At 38.5% G+C, this 20,072-nt stretch overlaps 1 long non-coding RNA gene across 1 annotated transcript; it reads left to right on the top strand.

Moving 5' to 3' along the window:
• Positions 1-5,037: 5,037 nt before the first annotated feature.
• Positions 5,038-8,506, top strand: LOC307040650. The gene is made up of 3 exons (XR_013808559.1): positions 5,038-5,197; positions 5,960-6,114; positions 7,970-8,506. It is a non-coding gene; the product is annotated as an uncharacterized lncRNA (long non-coding RNA).
• Positions 8,507-20,072: the final 11,566 nt, after the last annotated feature.

Below are 20,072 nucleotides of genomic sequence, written 5' to 3'. Positions count from 1 at the left end.
TTGATAAGTGCTTCTACACTGCGCGAATTGTGAGGACACCAGTTTTGTCTTCACAAGTCCTTATAATGCTGGTGTGTATCCATGCGAATTGTCCTCATAATCCGGCCGCACCAGCACACACACACACACACACACACACACACACACACACACACACACACACACACACACACAGTTTTTGTTTTCTTTTTTTGTCTACATGTATATTTTTTGTCTACATGTATACTTGTAAATGCTCCTTATTAAAAAAAGAAAAAAGAAGATGAAATTAACCTGTTAAACCCCAAGCCTGTTTTTCAGGTTTCAGGCTCGAAAAGGACATTCCCAGAACAAATGACCATATCTTCCCTTCTAAAAGGGTTACATTAATAATCTTTTTTCTCAAAGTAATGATAAACCTGCCAGTTGGATGTGGAAAAGTCAGATTGAATATAGATGTTTTTTATTTTAAAGAAAATTCAAATTGAACATGGTAAAAAACTTTAAATTATAGTGTCCGTCCAAAAAATATGTTGTACTTATAGTGAAAACTAACCTTGGATGATGGGTTACTAGACTAAAAGCTTTAGGAATCCAAAGTACAACAAATAATAAGTACCCTGTATCAACATTGATGCAAAACAAGTGATATTTGACCTTTTTAGACAGATTTAGCAAAAGAAAACCTCTTCTGGGGCCATTTGGGTGGATTTTTCATATCTCTGGCTCCCCTTACTGGATTTTGACATGTGACATCTCTTTCTAACCGTCAGAGCCAATGGAATCGAGGGGAACTCCCACATAGTCCTTATTTGGTCATCTGTGTGTGTTAGACTGCCGCATAGCCTAGACCGGAAGCAGCAGCCACTCTGGTGGCTACCATTAGCAGCTAACTTTTGCACTCCGATCTTTACATAAAAATTGAATTATGGATTATAAATAAGACAAATTATTGCCCAGAAACTTTATTAACCTATGGATTAACCGATTCAGCCGCGTTTTTTCTCGTTTTAATGCCATTGAACACATCATTTGATCAGATTAACAACTACGGTGAGACGATCTCCCTAGAAGCTACGTAAAGGTACGTGTTGTGATGTCTGTCTTTGCTTCCCCTGTCGCAAGTTCGGATCACTCAGTGATGATACTATATACCTAAATAATCTGTGGAACCTCAGCTTTAATCTGATATCTTGTATGTGCAGCTACGATAAGTAATAAGGGTAGTTTTATCTTGAGTTCTGTGCCAATGTCCGTTAGCATTTTTCGCTAAGGGGTCATTTAGATGCTTCTTATGAGACTTGTGTTTTGTTTTGGTAAAAATGGTTTATATCGTCAATTAGCTGAGATTATTTTTCGTTAATCTGGTATAACACATTAATAGGTTCTTAAATATTAAGATCCCCTGAGACACAGTGTCGTGAAAAAAAAAAACAGGGTCCCCGGGGACCTTGGGGCTTAATTAAGGCTGTAATATAAATGCAGGGCTCTCAAGTTTTTAACAGAGTTCAGAGTGAGATTTTGGCAGCGGTGTTTGGTACTCCAACTTCTGGCTCCCCTCAAAGTTCCCATGAAGCCCTCTGTACCGCGCATGTCAACGGGGGGGGGGGGGGGGGGGGGGGGGGGGTTTGGGGGGTGCTAGTGGAGTAGGGGCGGTACCCTGGAAAGAAATCTCTGCGTGAGAAATACAAGGTGTGGCGTGTGAGCGTGTAAAATGCGTGAGACTTGAGAGCTCTGTAAATGAGATTAAACCCATTTACATTATCCTAGTGGAGTTACATTTCATTTCTCTCTAGCAGTTAGGCGGATGATTACGAGCTAAATGCTGCTATATCTCCGAGGGCCTTTTTGGCAGATAACCAACAATTATCGAGAGTCTTGGATTACATCTACTTGCCTAAAATGGGTGCTCTCCATACTGTCTATGGCATATTCTCCTTTTGTATTCGATGTGTGTATTTGAAACCGTATAGAGATGTATTTGTTTGTTTCTGATGGTGTCTGATTGTACTTCTGTGTTTTGTTGTATCGAGTATCTTCTCCTGCTGCAGATTTCACTGAGATTTCCCAAATGTATAAACATTAGAAACATAAACGTGAGTATCAGGGACAAAATGAGTTTGTCTCCAATTCCAAATGCAGTTTAGTTTTATTGGAAGGGATTTTTAGGACATCAATTTGAATAACACTAAACCTCTTGTCCCAGTTTATTGTGGTTTATTGTTCAGTTGTTGGTATTTCAAATGAACCATGGCTTTTTTCATTTAAGTTTGCTGACTAAAACACACAACAGCTTGACAGCTTGGTCACATGTTTATGTTACATATTTTAGTGTTTGGTTTTTATAGTTTGTTCGGATTTATTTAGGTCATTTTCATGAATTTAAACAACTGTCCGAGCCTGATTATTCATCAAGAGTTACTCCCATAGTTCGGCTGAGGTACCTGTTTAGTTGAAATGTGTGAAGTGTCCTGATTGGATGGGCTTCAGTCATTCTTCAGTGATTATTAAACCCCAGGAACAGCTGTGCTGGATTTGTATTGAAGGCAACTTTGGTAAGAATGTTGACGTTAAGAGTGATAATGAACTTTATATTAATACTTAAATTCAACAACTTTGTTATGTATATTTGTTGTTAAATACCAACTAAATGATGTATAACTCATCAAAAAGAACGTTTATTTTGCACCTGGGGCAATATGTCTTAAAAATACATTGATTTATATTTAATTTTTTTACCTGGACTAACATTCACTCGCACAAAGTTCCCTCATGAACTAACACATTTTATTGAGAATATTACCAAAGAAACCACATTCAGTCCTGGATGTGATTTCTGTTTTGCAGCCAAAATGGAGCTTGTTGAGAGCAAGACGTTTCAAGCATTCCACTCCCCACTTATTGAATGTCATGTTCAGTGGTGTAATGTAACCAAGTTTGTGCTTGAGTATACTTGTTACGTCCCCCTTCTAGGGTAGAGCAAAGTGACATACACCAGTTGGAATTGGTAAAGTTACAAGTATTTATTTACACACAAGTTAAACAAAAAGGCAAGCAAACTGCCGGGAACAAACAAAAGGGGCCAAAAGGGCGCAGGCTAAACTAAGGAGCAAACAGAAGGAGGACTCAAAATGAGCCTATTCAACAAAATGAGCCTATTCAAACGACAAAGGAATATACATAATAAACTAAATAACCCTCACTATCACAGGGGTACAAACTAATAAAGGAACTGAACAAACACAGCGATACTACCAAACAACAGTCCAAAATGATGCTAAGTAGTGATTCCTAAATGTAGGAATAAAAACATGAACAAATAAATGAATACATACAGCGATAAATATGTCTCAGTGTTTTCAGAAAGATTTAGTGTGTGTGCTGTGGCTCAGCTGGAAAGCAGTTGACTCACGACCGCAGGGTCCCTGGTTCAACGACTGCACAATACATATTTTTTGTTGTTTATAAAAGCTACAGCTAAATGAGATAATGTAGTTAATAAATGTATTCTTTGATATCGTTTAGCCTTTCTCAGGCTACAACATGGTTAAGTTTACGAATATTATTAAGGAATACAAATCCCTCTTTGCAATGTTTACCAGCCTCCTTCGGCTCACAATCATTAAACTGGAATAAAAACAATATTGTTAAAGGGAGGGAATCCTCATGACACTAATTTTTAAATAATTATCATCCGATAAAACAGACCAGTCTCTGCCAGTCTTTATTTATTTTTTTTAATCTGATGACGTTATCAGTGATTTTAAGCTGATTAATTACCGAAATAACATCAACCCTGTGGGCGGCGCCATTTTGACGAGTCACATGACTTATTTTACCGGACGTGACGTGAACTGTGCGTTTGGTGTCAAGGACGTATGTGCTTTGTGCATGTTGTTTACTGTAGTTACTCTCACAATTATATTTAAATATGCCTCATTGTATCGCGAAACATTGCCACAATTCGGATAGGAACAATCCACAGAATGCTCGGTTCCATCTATTGCCAACGGGTAAGCGTAGGAAGTACGTTCGGAGGCAGTGGCTAGCGAAATGTGCTCGGCCCGAATCCGAAAGATCCACAGGCGCGTGTATGCAGCGAACATTTCAAGTTTCCGGACGACTACTCTGAGAGTATGGTGAAACATCAAATTGGATTTATTCATCAACCAGTACTTAATGGGGATGCAGTACCATAGGTCTTTCTGGTATCATCACCGACCAGGACACCAGTTCAGCCAGTTGAGAAATCGCCCTCTGCAAGTGTGAAGCGACGGAGGACCAGAAGTAGTGCTAGGAGTAAGAAAAAGGTAAGGTATGTTATGGCGCATTTCCACTGCAGCGGATAGCCCCGTTTAAATGTCCTTTAGCGTCCTTAAACGGCCAGGCCAGTTTTTGGTGGCCTTTCCATTTGGCGTAGTACCGGCTAGTGGGTACTTGTTGCCAGTTTTTCCGGCCCCATAAAATCGTGGTTCTAGGGCCAGGGACAACGAGGCTGAGTATGCTAAACTAGAGAGGGAATCGCTAGCAAGGGTGGTAATACATGCATACATAACTAGTAATCAAAATCATTGTATCTACTAAGTAGGCCTAAATTGGGGTTGTATTGTTTGCCTGTAGTTGGCCTTTTAATTAATAAGATATTTGAATTGGATTTTTTGTAGATAGGGATCTTTTGGAATTATCTAGTCTTTGTAATTGTCCGGCGATGTTTCTCAGACTGTCCAGACTGCTTTAATTCTCTAGCCTAAATCAGTAAATGTTCTAAAATGTTTGCTGGGGCCCTGACAATACATTAGCCGACAGGAATGTCAGTATTGCCATCATTTAGGCCTGATGACTAGTGAGAAAAGCTTCCCTTTTCCTTTTGCCTTCAATGATAGTAAAAGTTTCAGCTGAAAGTTAGGGACAACTTTAGCCCCCCCCGTCCCATTCTGGCATTCATGTATGTTCTTGTAAAAATTAGAGACATTTTGGATACAACATCCCTACAAGGTTTTATATTTTTCATTTCAGGTGTTAGAAACCCTGCTCACACCTAAAAGTGACAATGCACCGACTGCTACAGTGTCAAACCCTGGCCAAGCTGCGACCAATTCATTGGATGATGCAATCGAATTTGAAACTGACCCAGCACTGTTCGTGCCATACATGCCAGAGGGACCACCAGAGGCACATTGTAAATGTTGCAAGCATGCAAATCCAGTGTCAACAAATGGTAAGTCTGGAGATTTATTCCAAAAATGACATCAATAATGTAGCGTTCCCGTGAAGGACACTGGAGCTGTGGTTTGTCAGACTGGCCTTTAAAAAAAATGTGTTTGCTCTAACACTACCTACCCAAAATGTGTGGCAAATAAAATATTTTGAGTATGCAAATAATTTTATTTTCCACCAAAATTTCAATATTTTTCTGTTTTTCATGGTGACTTACCATTTTCTGAAAAAATAAAAATAATTTACCTATCTACTACCATGTAATTTTGTCAGTTTAGGGTTACAGCAAACAAAGAATATTTTAAGGCCAGCCTCAGTATGTCAACCACCTGAAGAAAACTAATCGGGGGGGGGGTTAATCTGTTAATGGTTCCCCACAATCCTCGAGTGAATGTTAGTGATCATTTTTAACAGATCACATTGACATGGTATTTGATTGGAGTGGACCAACTTGACAACTGAATATAGAGGCCTAAATAGATGATTCAGGAATTTGTCTCCATTGTGACATGCAAAGAAGTTGTTCTGTTCCCTTTCCATTGGTGAAGTAAGTGTTATGTTTTAAAGGATTGTAGACTGTAATGCGTCAATTTGTGATGATGTGGTCCACCTGTGGAGGGTGAATTGAGGTGGGGTGTTTTTTTTAGGGGGGGGGGGGGGGGGCAGATGATATCGCATGACAGCACCTTGTTACATATATTGCATTGATCTTCTCTGTATCTAGATTGTGCCATTACATTTATTATTTTATTTGCACTTTCAGATATGTCAGTGCAGACCGACATGGATCAAATGATACGTGCCATTGCAGTGGACCACACCTATTCATCAAACTCGAATAAGGATTCAAGTGCATCAACGCAACTACAACCATCTCCTGTGTCAAGTGTAGCTCAATCTTTCAACAGTCCTGCAGAGGTAACGGCCCGTCTACACTACAGGCATCGAAAAATGCTTTCAACGCTTCGCCCATTCACTTGAATGGGGTGACGTAGAAGATTTTTAATCTTCGCCGAACTGCATTGTGGGGAGCATGGCATGGCTTTGCAAGCATCACGAGCGTCTATCGGCATCAAAAGTGGAACAATGTTCAACTTTTGAGGCTCGATGCTTGGCATCAGCCAATCAAATCCAGTTTATGCAAATCCCGCCAGTGCAAGCGCAGCCAATCAAACCGCGTGCAAGCTGGGAGAGCCAGACCGCAGTTCATTTCCTCATATTCCAAACGAGATATTACGTTAGCAAATCACCCGGTTCTTTACGACCAGAACTATTTACCGGGATACAAACCGGAGGAACCAGGCATGGAGGGAGGTGGCAGAGACAGTGGGTGAAACTGGTAGGTTTTTCGCCTGTTTGGAGAGTTTATATCCAGTTTACTTCGTTTTAACATTGCTATTGATTTGTATGTCGGGGACGGGAGATTCATGTGATTGGTTGTTGGTCGCGTTGCTCGCAAAAAATCGCCAAGCTTCAGACACTCCCAGCTTTAAGATTTTTTTATGCCTGTAGTGTAGACGGGCCGTCTACACTACAGGCATCAAAAAATGCTTTCAACGCTTCGCCCATTCACTTGAATGGGGTGACGTAGAAGATTTGTAATCTTGACCGAACTGCATTGTGGGGAGCATGGCATGGCTTTGCAAGCATCACGAGCATCTATCGGCATCAAAAGTTGAACAATGTTCAACTTTTGAGGCTCGATGATTGGCATCAGCCAATCAAATTCCGTTTATGCAAATCCCGCCAGTGCAAGCGCAGCCAATCAAACCGCGTGCAAGCTGGGAGAGCCAGACCGCAGTTCATTTCCTCATATTCCAAACGAGATATTACGGTAGCAAATCACCCGGTTCTTTACGACCGGAACTATTTACCGGGATACAAACCGGAGGAACCAGGCATGGAGGGAGGTGGCAGAGACAGTGGGTGAAACTGATAGTTTTTTCGCCTGTTTGGAGAGTTTATATCCAGTTTACTTCGTTTTAACATTGCTATTGCTTTGTATGTCGGGGGCGGGAGATTCATGTGATTGGTTGCTCGCAAAAAATCGCCAAGCTTCAGACACGCCCAGCTTCAAGATTTTTTCATGCCTGTAGTGTAAGTGCTTAATGGACTTCTCAGAATAACAACCTGATAGGAGTGTTCAACATTTCCGTCAATACTTTTGAACTCCTTCAGTGTATCAAGATAGGTATTGATGCTATGTTTGATAATTGACCATGGCTTGGGCTATACAGTACTGTTCAAAATTATTAGAACACTTGGAAAATTCATAAAGTATTCATAATTTGGGGCTGCAGCTTGAGTATATTACATTGTATTACCTACAACTTCTAAATATCCAAATGACAATTTAAGCGACAAAATTTAAATATCACAATTTCAAAATATCATTAAAATGTGATTTTTAAAATCTTTTAGGTTTTTCACGAAAAATTACTTTAACAATAATATATGAATGAATTTTCCAAGTGTTCTAATTATTTTTGAACAGTACTGTATGTACTGCCATGTGAATTTCTGGTACATAACACGCATGGAGTGACAAAAAATGAGTGATAGTGGACATGAGAGTGGGACATTTGGATTAACCCCTTGTGGTCTACATGCTTTGTGTATCAAGCTACACAATGCACAACCAGTTGATGTCAGTTATGATGAAATAATCAACAAAAGTCAATCAAGAGTTTCTTGAATTCAATTGGATTTTATTAGGTATCACAAAAAAAATATGTCCTCCAATTTTGCTAATTTCACACTCTTATTCTTACAGATCTCTACCCCGGGCAACATAAGTCCTCTAGTCGTTAAACCAGAGGCTGAACGTCAAATAGATGAGGAGATATTTACCCTGGATGACAGTTTTGAGATGGAGGATGATGCGAAGGATTTGGACTTTGTTCCACAAACAGAAACTGAAAGTGAATCAGACAGCGAGTGTGACCCATCTGATACACATCCTACTGGTACCGATTTCGAACCCATTCAAGCTTTCACTGTACCTGACAACACTGCAGATGAAAGACAATTCACTGTTTTCGAATCTTGTATTGTTAACTTGTTCAGAAAATGCCAGAGAACAGGATGTGCTGCAGAAGTTAGGGAGTTTCAGAGAATGTTATCAGGGTCCAGGCTTATTATAAGCACAAAATGTGCTGCTGGGTGCAATTACACTTGGTCATCACAACCTACTTTGAATAGAATGGGTGTTGGTAACCTGCTGTTGTCTGCAGCCATCTCGTTCTCAGGTAATACATATGCTAGGATGCAAGACATCTCAGATTATTTGAAACTCCCCATCCTCTGTAAAAGCCAGATCTACGCCTTGCAGAAACGCTACTTCTTTCCTGTTATTAATGAGACGTGGATATCATGTCAGATTGGTGTTCTTGATGGCTTGAGCAGGGAACCCAACATTGTTTTATCTGGTGATGGTCGTTGTGACAGTCCTGGTCACTCTGCGAAGTATGGGACATATTCCGTTATGGATGTAGATACTGGTCTTATTGTTTTTTTTTATTTTGTTCTGCTTAATAAGGCAGATCCCAGTGTGAAGAACTCCAATGCCATGGAACCCATGGGTCTCAAACAGTGTCTTTCTAACATGAAGAAATGGAACATCTCCATCAACATTCTTACCACAGACTGGCACAAAACTGTTAGAAAGATACTGAGGGTGGAATTTCCTGAAATTACTCACCAATTTGATCTTTGGCATTTCTGCAAGAGTATCATTAAGAAAATTATCAAAACTTGTGGAAAGAAAAAAGCTTTTGTAATACATTTTTAATCATAGCTGATTTGAAGTACTGTGCTTTATATTGCCATACTGGTTATCTGGAAGTCTATCATTCTTTGATCAACAAGTATGCTCCGAAGAGGCAGCATTTTTCTCATGAGGGCATTGCATGTAGAACACAGCTAGCTGCTATTGACCACAACTATGGTGTTGGTCGACAGCAGGCTACAACCATATCTGGTCAGCCTAGGTATGATGTTGTAGTGCCGAAGTCCTTTACAAACAGGAAAAAGCGGGTTGCAAAAGCAGTGAAAGTTCCAAAAGAACACTGCTATCATGAAGATATGATGAGGGATGTGGTCCTCATGCGTACCCATGGCTTGGAGAAGTCTCATGTTCAGCTTCCAGAAGTTAATCAAAACATGTTTGATATTGAGAAACCTGAGAAGAGTGAAGTCGTAAATGCAACACTCCAGAATACCCGTTTTAGAAGAAAAAAACTCTACCTAAATGCCCATGCTCTGAATAGTTTGTGACATTTTTAGGTGAAAAATCAATTGTACAGTGCCACTTTGATGTTGAAATCAGACTAGGTCTTAAGGGAGCCTTCACTCATTGGTATAAATTACAGAAATCATTCTGCAGATATGTTATGCCTAACAATAGGTATTCTGAAAGTTTTGCAAAAACATTGTTAGATAAAACCATTTTATAATTGATTTTAATTTTCATTTGACCAATTCTATGGGGGCTGCCATTAACTGAAGATTGTGATGACACTACTAACAGTACAAGGTATGTTATTGTGTAGAAGCATAAAGGAATCAAAACTGGTTGATTATTTTATGGTAGAAGGCATGTATGAAAAGATTGACTAGTTCTGAGCATTAATGTTTGGATAACATCTTTCAGCAGTTCACCACTCTCACACATAGCTTAGGGCAGTCTTAAAAATGTAAGGGTTGACTAGATTTTGATTGAACTTTTCTGTATCACAAAGTGATTGCACAATATTGTAACTTTATCATGCATGTCATGGAAAGCTTACATCATGAATTTGTGGGGTCTGGTTCATGAATGGACCCACAGAAGACTTTGGCTGGCCTTAAAATATTCTTTGTTTGCTGTAACCCTAAAGTGACCAAATTAAATGGTAGGTTAAGGTACATGTAGGTAGGCAAATTATTATTATTTTTTAAGAAAATGATGAAAAATATTGAATTTTTTGTGGGAATTTATTTGATTTTTCTACTCAAAATATTTTATTTGCCTAACATTTTGAGTATGTAGGGTTACAGCAAACGAACAATTTTTTAAAGCCAGCCTTATTCAGCAGTATTTCCCTGAGAGTGAGGCAAATAATAAAATATTTCATATTTTGTTTTTCATATTAATATATATTTATTAAATGTCCAGTGAGTCGGTGGTGTAACCAAGATTTCCAGGAGGAAAACAATCTTTAACTTTCTACCAGATAATTCACATAGGCATCAATTTCAGTCTGGATACACATTGTCAGTTTCATCAGCCTCTCTGAATCCAGTGTAGTTTTCTTGTGGATCTGGGTATTTCTCTCGTATTACTTTGACAACACAGCTGGGGATAACTTTCCGCACACCTTTGCCAAGCCTCTTGTGACACCACCAAGTGAACTGCCTGTATGCCGCCAATCTGAACGTTCTGAAATAAAAACAAATGTTGTCAGTTTCTGTGTCACCTGATTCCTAGAAACTTGTGGGAAGACTGATTTCTTTGTTTGTTTGTTTGTAACCTTTATTTATTGAGATAAGTCCCATTGAGATCATAGATCTCTTTTTCAAGGGAGACCTGCAGCAATTAAGTTCCACATGAAACATAAAACAACATAAAACAATAGAGGATATCATACAACGTATTTACAAGCTACATTTACATACTTATCAACATTTACAAATACCCATAGTTTCAAAGAGCATTTCACTTAGACTTGCTTTAAAAACATTCAGAGGAATAAAATTGCTCAGTTTCAGTTTTAGCTTTAGACTGTTCCAAGCAAGTGGCGCTGCGCACATAAAAGCTGTCTTACCTAAGACAGTCCTTGCTCTTGGCACATCTAACAACACTACGTCAAGTGATCTCAGACAATAGCTGCTTGCAACTCTCTGTGTTATCAGAGAGCAATTATAATACGGGAGTTTACCCAACATGGCTTTATAAATAAACGTGTACCAATGACTGAGCCTCCGTACAGTAAGTGATGGCAAACATGCCTTGGTATACAGTGTACAGTGATGTGTAAGTGCTTTACAATTTGTGACAAATCTCAGTGCGCTGTGATAGGCGGAGTCTAACTTGTTCAGGCAATAGGCAGGTGCATTCATATACAACAAAACACCATAGGTGTTTTGTGCACAGGTAAAAAGGTCACAGTGACTAGCCTTTTTCTGGCTTCAAAAGAGAAACAGGACTTGTTTCTGAAAAATAAACCTAGTCTAACCCTCAGCTTTTTAAGCAGGTTATTGACATGAAGTACTTTTCTTCTTCTAACTTTCTTTATTTGATTGATTAACTACTATGGAATTTATTCAACTACATTGTACCATTATTATGTTAGGACTCCTAGCCTACATTGTTCTATAAAGAGTGCATTCTGTAGATATGCTTTTTGATTTATTTTATCATGGCTATACTTAGTAAAGTTTTGGTTTTGAAAATTATCTGTCATTGTCCTTCATGACCTTGCCATGTAATTGTAGACAGAATCCATTTGACAAGCTTTAAAATGAACAACCATAAACTTCTTATTGAATATGGTCGATACACAAATACTCCTGTAAATGACAGGTTGTGCAAACATTGCCATGAGATTGAGGATGAAAATCATTTCCTCCTAGAATGTAAACGTCATTATAAAACTTTTGATAAAGTCAATTCAATCTTTAATCCAGAACTTCCTAACCAAATAAAATGTCTTTAGTTGATATGTCCATTAATAATAATAATAATAATAATAATAATAATAATAATAATAATAATAGTAAAGTATATAATGCTAAGAAGAAAGGGCTGTACCCGTCACATTTACCCACCTTTCATTTATTGTTTCAACCAAAGAGGTGCGTTTCACATCCTCCATGGCAACCAGTGCTGTTCTCAATACAGCTTTTTCTAACACCACAATGACGAATTCCCTGTGTGAACATATGCAATCCAAGTCGTCTGTGGACAGTTTATTTTCAAGCTCTTCAAGCTCATGACAACACATGTTCATAAGAGGATTGTCCATGGCTACACACCGATCGCAAGTACACCATTCATGTACAGGTTTCCCAACTCGTCCCCCGAAATCAATTGCACGAATAAAGGGATCGTCTCCAGCAAGATCATCGTGATGTTCATCCTCATCGTCACTGGATTCCTGACGGTTCTGGCCACTTGGCTCGAACCTGTATGGCTGAATTCCCCCATCCAATCTCTCCACATTGCTCAGAACTTCTTCCTCGGCTGACGAGTCCGAACTCAAATACTCCGCCATGTTTTCGTATATTTACAAAATGAACGCACAGATGACGTCACGACCTAGTTTTTCGGATCACTTGACTACTGACATTTTGCCAAAATGGCAGCTGCCTGACGGAATATACAGGTTTTGATCAAAAAGAGCTATAAAATCATTATTTACCGGGGAATATCGCTGATTTCTTCAGGGTATGGTTTAAACATAATGTTTCACTAAATACTGAAGTTTTTATAAAATATCTAATGAGTGGAGCATTCCTTTAACATAAACATATGATTTAATGTTCGTTGTTTAGTGTTATTCTAAGGCTTCACTCATTGGGAACTCGGTATGAGATAGAGCACACTGTTGAGATGTCCAATCTGCCTGTTTTACACACTTTGACCAAGCCCATGATGAAGCCTCATGAGATGAACCCTTTTGCGAACCAATTGGCTGGAAGGCTGGAAAGCTTCAAAGCTTCATAAGGCTTCATCTCGCCATCACTAATGCTAAGCTAACCAAGACAAATCTAATACAAAAACGAAGAGCTTGTAGCGAGAGGCGTCTGTTCCCACAACAGAGCCTCCCGAATGATCACCGTCGACCGTCTTTGTAGTCGTCTCATCGAAGGTGTGCGCTGGGATTGGGGTGCGTCGGGCCCGGCGTGCTCCAATCACAATCTTCGGGGACGGACCAGAAGATGGCAGCCAATGACGTGAGGGCAACCGCACAACTAATTTACATAGAACACACACAGCTGAAAACACTCACAGACAGATTAATGAGCAGGTAGAAGGCAGAGTCCGTAACAATACTTTTGAGGTACTTGTACTTTGCATCTTTACTTTTAACTCCACTTCACTTATTTAGCAGTTGTAGTAACTAGTAACTTTTTACTTAATAACATGATGTGTTTATATCATTTATACATAACTTATTTACACTAACATTCCACAATAATAGAACATTTTAAAAGAGCCATTCCGCACTATGAACACTCTTAATTTTGATACTTTTAATAATGTCTGTTGATAATACGACTGCACTTTTACTTCAGTAACAATTTGAACGTTTAATTGTAATGGATTATTTTAAGATTGTGGCATTAGTACTTTTGCTTAATTATCGGTTTAGTCAATTATCTGGAGTACTTTTCCATCACTGGTTACAGCATGTTTGCACCATCCTGGTACCCATAGTGCATTTTGACATACCTTTGCATTGGGACACTTATGGACTCTGAACAGCAAATGTAAACTAACTGCATGAATAGCCAGCAAGAATCTTGAGTCCCTCTTACACCAGAAGTGCTTTAAAATGTAATACTCCCTTGTTAAGGAGAATAATACATGCTACTGTATATGACGTCACCTTCTCACCAGAGGCAGAACAGCTCTTTATGAACCTTCCTTTTTGTAATTTAACCTTTTTCAATAACATTTGATTGACTGAGCAACGAAGAGACAATGCAACCTGTCACTTTTTTTCTCCATTGTTCCTTCAGTGCCACGTTCAAAGTGAATTCATATCTAAGGTGTGCACTTCTAAAACACAGTTCATTAGCTAAACCTTTCCATCCCTCAGCGAGCCCGGGACTCTGAACAGAACCATTTTATGTGGAAGGCATTCAACTCTGACATCCCCAGTCTTGCACTTAAATAGACTGCACAAGTGACTTCCTGATGCTCCATCACCGTCTGCTGCTCTTGGAAAACATTAATAAGAAGGTTAAATTAGAGGAAAAGGAAAAAGACATTGTGTGATGCGTTGGAAATACACAATGTGTTGGTAATCTGCCTGAAGGTGCTTGTACTCACTCCCACCTTGCCTTCTAAGCTAATTAAATATATATGAATCCACAGAGAGGTAAAATCTCTACTGCCATGTAGATATTTTTATTGCATCAGATACACTTCCTGTTTCCACCTTCAAAAATCACTTTCTTAATTTTTAATGAGCTGCTGGTTCTTTAAAGTCCTCAAGAATATTGTTTTGCCCTCTGGTCTTGCCTCCAAAGTTGTCACTAAGACGGTTAATCAGTGGGTGAAGCAAAAGTTGAAGATAACATTTGTATTTGCCTTTTTTCCCCCATCACTGGCGCTTTGATTTCCTTCATTAAGGCCTCACACTGATGGCTCCAGTGTAACATTTGCTTCACCTCCAAAACTCTAACTAACAAACCAATTTGATTTGCATCAAGTCAATATTGTCTATGTTGGTACATGGGCAACAGAGACAAACTCTGATTCACTCTTATTAGTTTTTACACATTGGTACATAAATCAGTTGACTGAATTTCAATGATTGTCAATGGTAGGCTGGATACAAATTTACTTGGCTCTATCAAAGTATAAACAATCGTTCTAGATTTCAAACTGACGGCTTACAAGCTGAAAGCAAGGAAAGAAAACGCAAAGCAACAAATGTGTTATATCTTACACAGGCTCCGCCCTCTACTGGACTATATGGGTACTACCTCTCGACCATACTATGCAAGCATTCACCTACTGAGATATCTATAAACGTAGCCGGCCCCTCAGGGCGGGCCTACCTGAATGCGTGCCAAGCTCACCGTATATAAAGCGGCCTCGCCTCCTGACTGTCATCCTTTTCTCTTCAGCGAGCAGGATATAACAACTGAGACGTAAACGTGAAAGAAAGAGAAAGAAAGTTAAATCATGGACTCACCACTCCTTGAGCCCCGGCCCTGTCCTGCATGCACCGGCTTAATCGCAGGTGCCGATCCCCACCACCTCTGTTTTGAGTGTCTGGGTCCTGACCACGCCACGGACGGCCAGACCCAGTCTCCGTCCTGTAATGCTCCCTCGGCTCAGCCGCCGGCACTGTCTGGAGCACTTCCAGGCCTATTATGTCTCGCCGTAGCACCAGGACTAGGACCTCGAGGTGGTGGAAATGGAGGAACCCCTCGGAAGTGTGCCAGATGTTGAAGCAAATATTTGTAGTGGCCAAACGGTACTACAACTGTGTGAAAAGGAATTCCATTTCCATGTCAAAAATACTTTTGCCATTGGGAAATCGGAAAGGGCATCTGTGGGAAAAATGTGAAAAGTACATTTGTAAACGAGTGTTTTAAAAAACATAAACGGAAAACACAAGTGTGCATGCTTTCTATCACGGCCCAGATACGGGTATTTTTGCTTTTAAGAGGCAGGCCATTTTGGCTTCATGCGCAAATGCCAACTTTCATAGGAATAAACGGGCCCCACTTCGAACGCTAGTTCTTCTTATACATACGTACATGATATTTAGTTGTTCTTCATAATAAAGCAGTGGTGTAATTAAACAGTTTCATAGAGGTAGAAAGTCTCAAGATCAATTCCTATTGAGTCTCATCTCAATGGAGTTAACGTCAGAACTGAGAAAGTTTTAAAAAGCAGGAAACTTTAAAAAATCTAAAATAACGCTGTCATTCTTCAAAAGCAAGTTTAACATTGACTTAACTAAGCTGGTTTCCTGTGTGGTTCTAAGATTGATAACTACAGTGTCTTCCACATTCATATGTAAATTATTTGACATATTTTTGTTGAGTTTGTCATTGGCAAGGGTTGGATTCTAATTGTGTGTTTGATGCCTCTGTGTTTGCCTGAAGGAAACATCGCTGCTCTGCAATTCCAGGCTCATTTCATTTGTCACGGCTCAGCTTAATTCCATCCTCAAGCCTCCTCGGATGACATGTCACAGCGCGAGGCCTTTAGAACATCCACTGTGGAGCTTCTGTTTCCACGCCTAATGTACATATTAGGGAAGATAACAGTTAATGACCACAGTGACAGGTTTTGTTGTTTCTTTTCAGTGTGATACTTTCACAGTGTGAAGGCATTAAAAGCCTGGGCAGGTTACATTGGAGAAGTGTGGAAGAGGATTAGGAACGTATGAGGGACATCTGACAAAAATGGGTTATTATTTTAGTTCTGAGATTAAAGTGAGAATTTGGAGAAAAAAGGGAGAATTCTGAGATTAAAATCTGATCTCTGAAAAAAAGCCAAAATGTTGACTTGAACCTTAGAATGGTGAGGAAAAAAGTCAAAATTCTAAGAAACCATTTTTACTTGACTCAGTCACAAAAGTCAGAATTCACTTTGAGTCAGATCTCTATTTGTTTTGTTTTACATGTAACCCTTATTTTTGTTCTGTAAACTTTAAAGAGTGACTTTGAATTTTCAAATCAGTCATGTAATCCAAGCAAAAATATAGCCCAATTATTGACAATGAATGTATCAAGCAATATGTAGAAATGTAAGATTATTTCCACAAAAATAATAAACCTATTTCCTAAAACACATTCCCCAGCTTTGCAGCTTTGCATTGACAGCAAACTTGATTTTGCATCAAACTCTTCAACTCTATAAATAAAGTTTAGGGAGGGAGAAAAAACAGTGCTGCTTCTCTATAATCCTACAAAGAATTGCATCTTCTGAAATGTACCAAATGACTCCAGTCAGTAGATAGTTCTACTTTGATGTCAGCATTCATTTTGTCAGCCTAACTGGCCCCATTTTCAGACATTGGATACATAATTTCAGAATGAAGCTGTATCTGTAAAATCATGTTAGCTGTAACTTGAGTTTGATTTTTGTGCGAGGCATTTAAATCATTTATAATAAATGTAATCACTTTTGATTTTTGAAAGATTACATTTTCTACATTTTTGCATCTCTACTCAAATACTGTAGAGATTCAGCTGCACTGCATTCAGAGTGGTGTAGTGGTAGTATTACTGTTTGATTTTCAAAAAACCCAAAGTATAGATTACATTGATATTCATACCAACAGGGTGTGGGCTTCAGAATGAATGTTTAACCCGGAGGCTGTGTGTAACCTGAGAGGCGAGAACCAGGGCAAACGTTTCACTATAAACTGTGGATTAGTAAATCTGAGGAAAAAAAAAAACACTTTAAAAAACTGTAAATGAGATATGGAATTAAATTCTAAACAGTGTGTATGGTCAACCCAGTCTCACGGCATTTTGTGTTATAGTCACAACATTTAATCTATTGATTCTTGTTCACCAACACGATTTCCCCCTTTTTTTCGTGTCACACAGACATTTTTTAAAAGCAATGTATTTCTATTGGTAGTATGTTCTGTGCCTGCAGCACGTCTTTTTGTCCGGTCGGCTCTTGGAAGACTGGAAGCTGTGGGGTTCATAAAAACATGTTCTTACTCAATATCAAGCCACGATTATTGTTTTTATTTTAAATCGTATAATATCGGACTTCTTTTTCTGTCTGTGAGGAAAAGAAATAGGGCTCAGAGCCTCAGAATACTGAAACATTTTTTCCTTCTAATTTGCTATTCTTTTCTAAATAACACACTGTTATTTACTCATCAATAACACAAAAGTATCCTTGTTTTTATTTATTTGTTTAATTCCATAATCTCTGGCTTTTTTGGCGTCCGTAAGGAACTGAATTTCAAAATAAAAATAACCGGAAACAGACGTAGGCCTATAAGGGACATTTCGAGCATCATTGCGATACACAGCCACTGAACTGATTACCCAAGATCCTCAGCTATGGTTTAAGCTCGGTGATTTGGATGTTTTAGCCGCAATGCACGTTGGGATATGGTGTTAATGCGATATGAAATCCAAAAAACATTTCTGAGTTTAGGGTGGCCGAAGACACCACGCTACCCATAATCCCCAGCTATCGTTTAGGACTACTGTCACGCCGTGATTAACCTTCAAGCTCTGGGATTTGGATGTTGGAGTGGTAGTGAGCCAAGTTTACGCTGAGCGTTAAACAGCTGTTTGAAATGGAACGAAACCACGCCAGACTATCCAAAACTGGAATCGAACGCCCCCCCCAGAACTACACATGCTGGATATTGTGTTTCGCAAAATGTTCTATGGGACGTCTCTACTGAACGTTTTCCCCACAATTAGAAGTTGCCAGTATTAAACGCATTGGTGTTATCAAATGTAAAACATATAATTAATAAATGGGTGAAAATCGCTTGTGTCCATAATGCGCAGCATTATATACTCACATGACAGCTCATTGTTACTTTGTAATTCTACTCCACTACAATTCAGAGGTTAACCTGGTATTTTTACTCCACTACACTTATTTGAGTTACTTTGCAGATTCTGATTAATGATGTGAAATATAAGCAATCCTTAAATCAGACTTTAGTTACACCTGAGTAAAATTCAATTCAGGGAAAGGTGATTGTCAAGTGCCAACAATCAGGAGAGATATTTGATAGTTGGTGCTTGAGAAGACGAAACATTTATCTGCAATCGACATGAATGGAAACGAGTAATAAAGTATATTCATTACTCGTTGTTCTCTACTAATAGTCAATTAAAGACTGTATAATGGCTATTTTGCACATCCCTTTCAAGATTTCAAGATTTTCTAAGGCTTATTGACATATCATATGCACAACTATGGTGTAGTTATGCAATGAATGAAAAACTTGGGTCGCAGCTCAGGTTCCTCAACAGTGCATTACAAGACATCTATCAATATGTGTGTATACCTCCACCATTTAACTGTCATATTCTGCACATTTCTTATACTATCTACATACATAAGAGTATAATTAATATGTATAATATCAGATAAAATAAGTGCTTCAACATAGTTAACATTGCAGGAAAGCAATATATTAGGCGTTAAGTACTTTGTCAGGTTTAATATTTATCTGTAGATACCCCCAAAGCTTTTTTCTTATTTAAAAGAAGACCTTAATCTAAAGTATTATTTAATGTTTAAATAAAGGTTAATTCGTTGTTCTGTTTTGCACATTCTCCTATTAATATCTTTGTACATCCTGCACTAAACTGTTTTATTGTAGAGATCACTTATAGTATCTTCTTGATTTTTTATACTCTATATTTCTATCATTGACCTTCTACTTTTCCCCTATGAAAGTATGTACTCTTAATATGTTTTTCATCAAATACAGTATAACACATAAAAACAATAATTCAATAACGTGCTTTAACCACTAGGCGGTGCACATAAGGTACACACAGCCATAATAACTTTGTATTATTAGTGTAGGACACTTATGTATGTACAACTTCTGAAGATGTGTATTTTTAGTCATGTTTTCACATAATTTTACAGCATATTACTATATTATTTCAGACTCAGTATTTACATTCTTATATTCAAAGAAAATCAGTAATATCTTTAAAAAGTACAAATCCTTTTATATCAGCTGTGCACGGTGCACAGCTGATATAAAAGGACTTGTACTTTTTAAATACCATAACGGTGCACAGTTTTTCGGATTTGATATCACATTAACACCATATCTACATGCATTGCGGCTAACACATCCAATCAGCGAGCTTAAACCATAGCTGAGGATCCTGGGTAATTATTCAGTGGCTGTGTATCGCAATGATGCTCGAAATGTCCCTTATAGGCCTACGTCTGTTTCAGGTTATTTTTATTTTGAAATTCAGTTCCTGACAGACGCCAAAAAAGCCAGAGATTATGGAATCAAACGAATAAATAAAAACAAGGATAATTGTGTGTTATTGGTGAGTAAATAACAGTGTGTTATTTAGAAAATGATGACAAATTAGAAGGAAAAAAAGATTTCAAAAAATACAGATTTCAGTATTCTGAGGCTCTGAGCCCCATTTATTTTCATTACATGTTACTTGTTAGACGC

The sequence above is a fragment of the Notothenia rossii genome, assembly GCF_949606895.1.
Source record: "Notothenia rossii genome assembly, chromosome: 5".
In the NCBI taxonomy this organism is placed as follows: Eukaryota; Metazoa; Chordata; class Actinopteri; order Perciformes; family Nototheniidae; genus Notothenia; species Notothenia rossii.
Note: the sequence above shows the minus strand (reverse complement) of the source record. Positions and strands in the feature narration are given on the sequence as shown.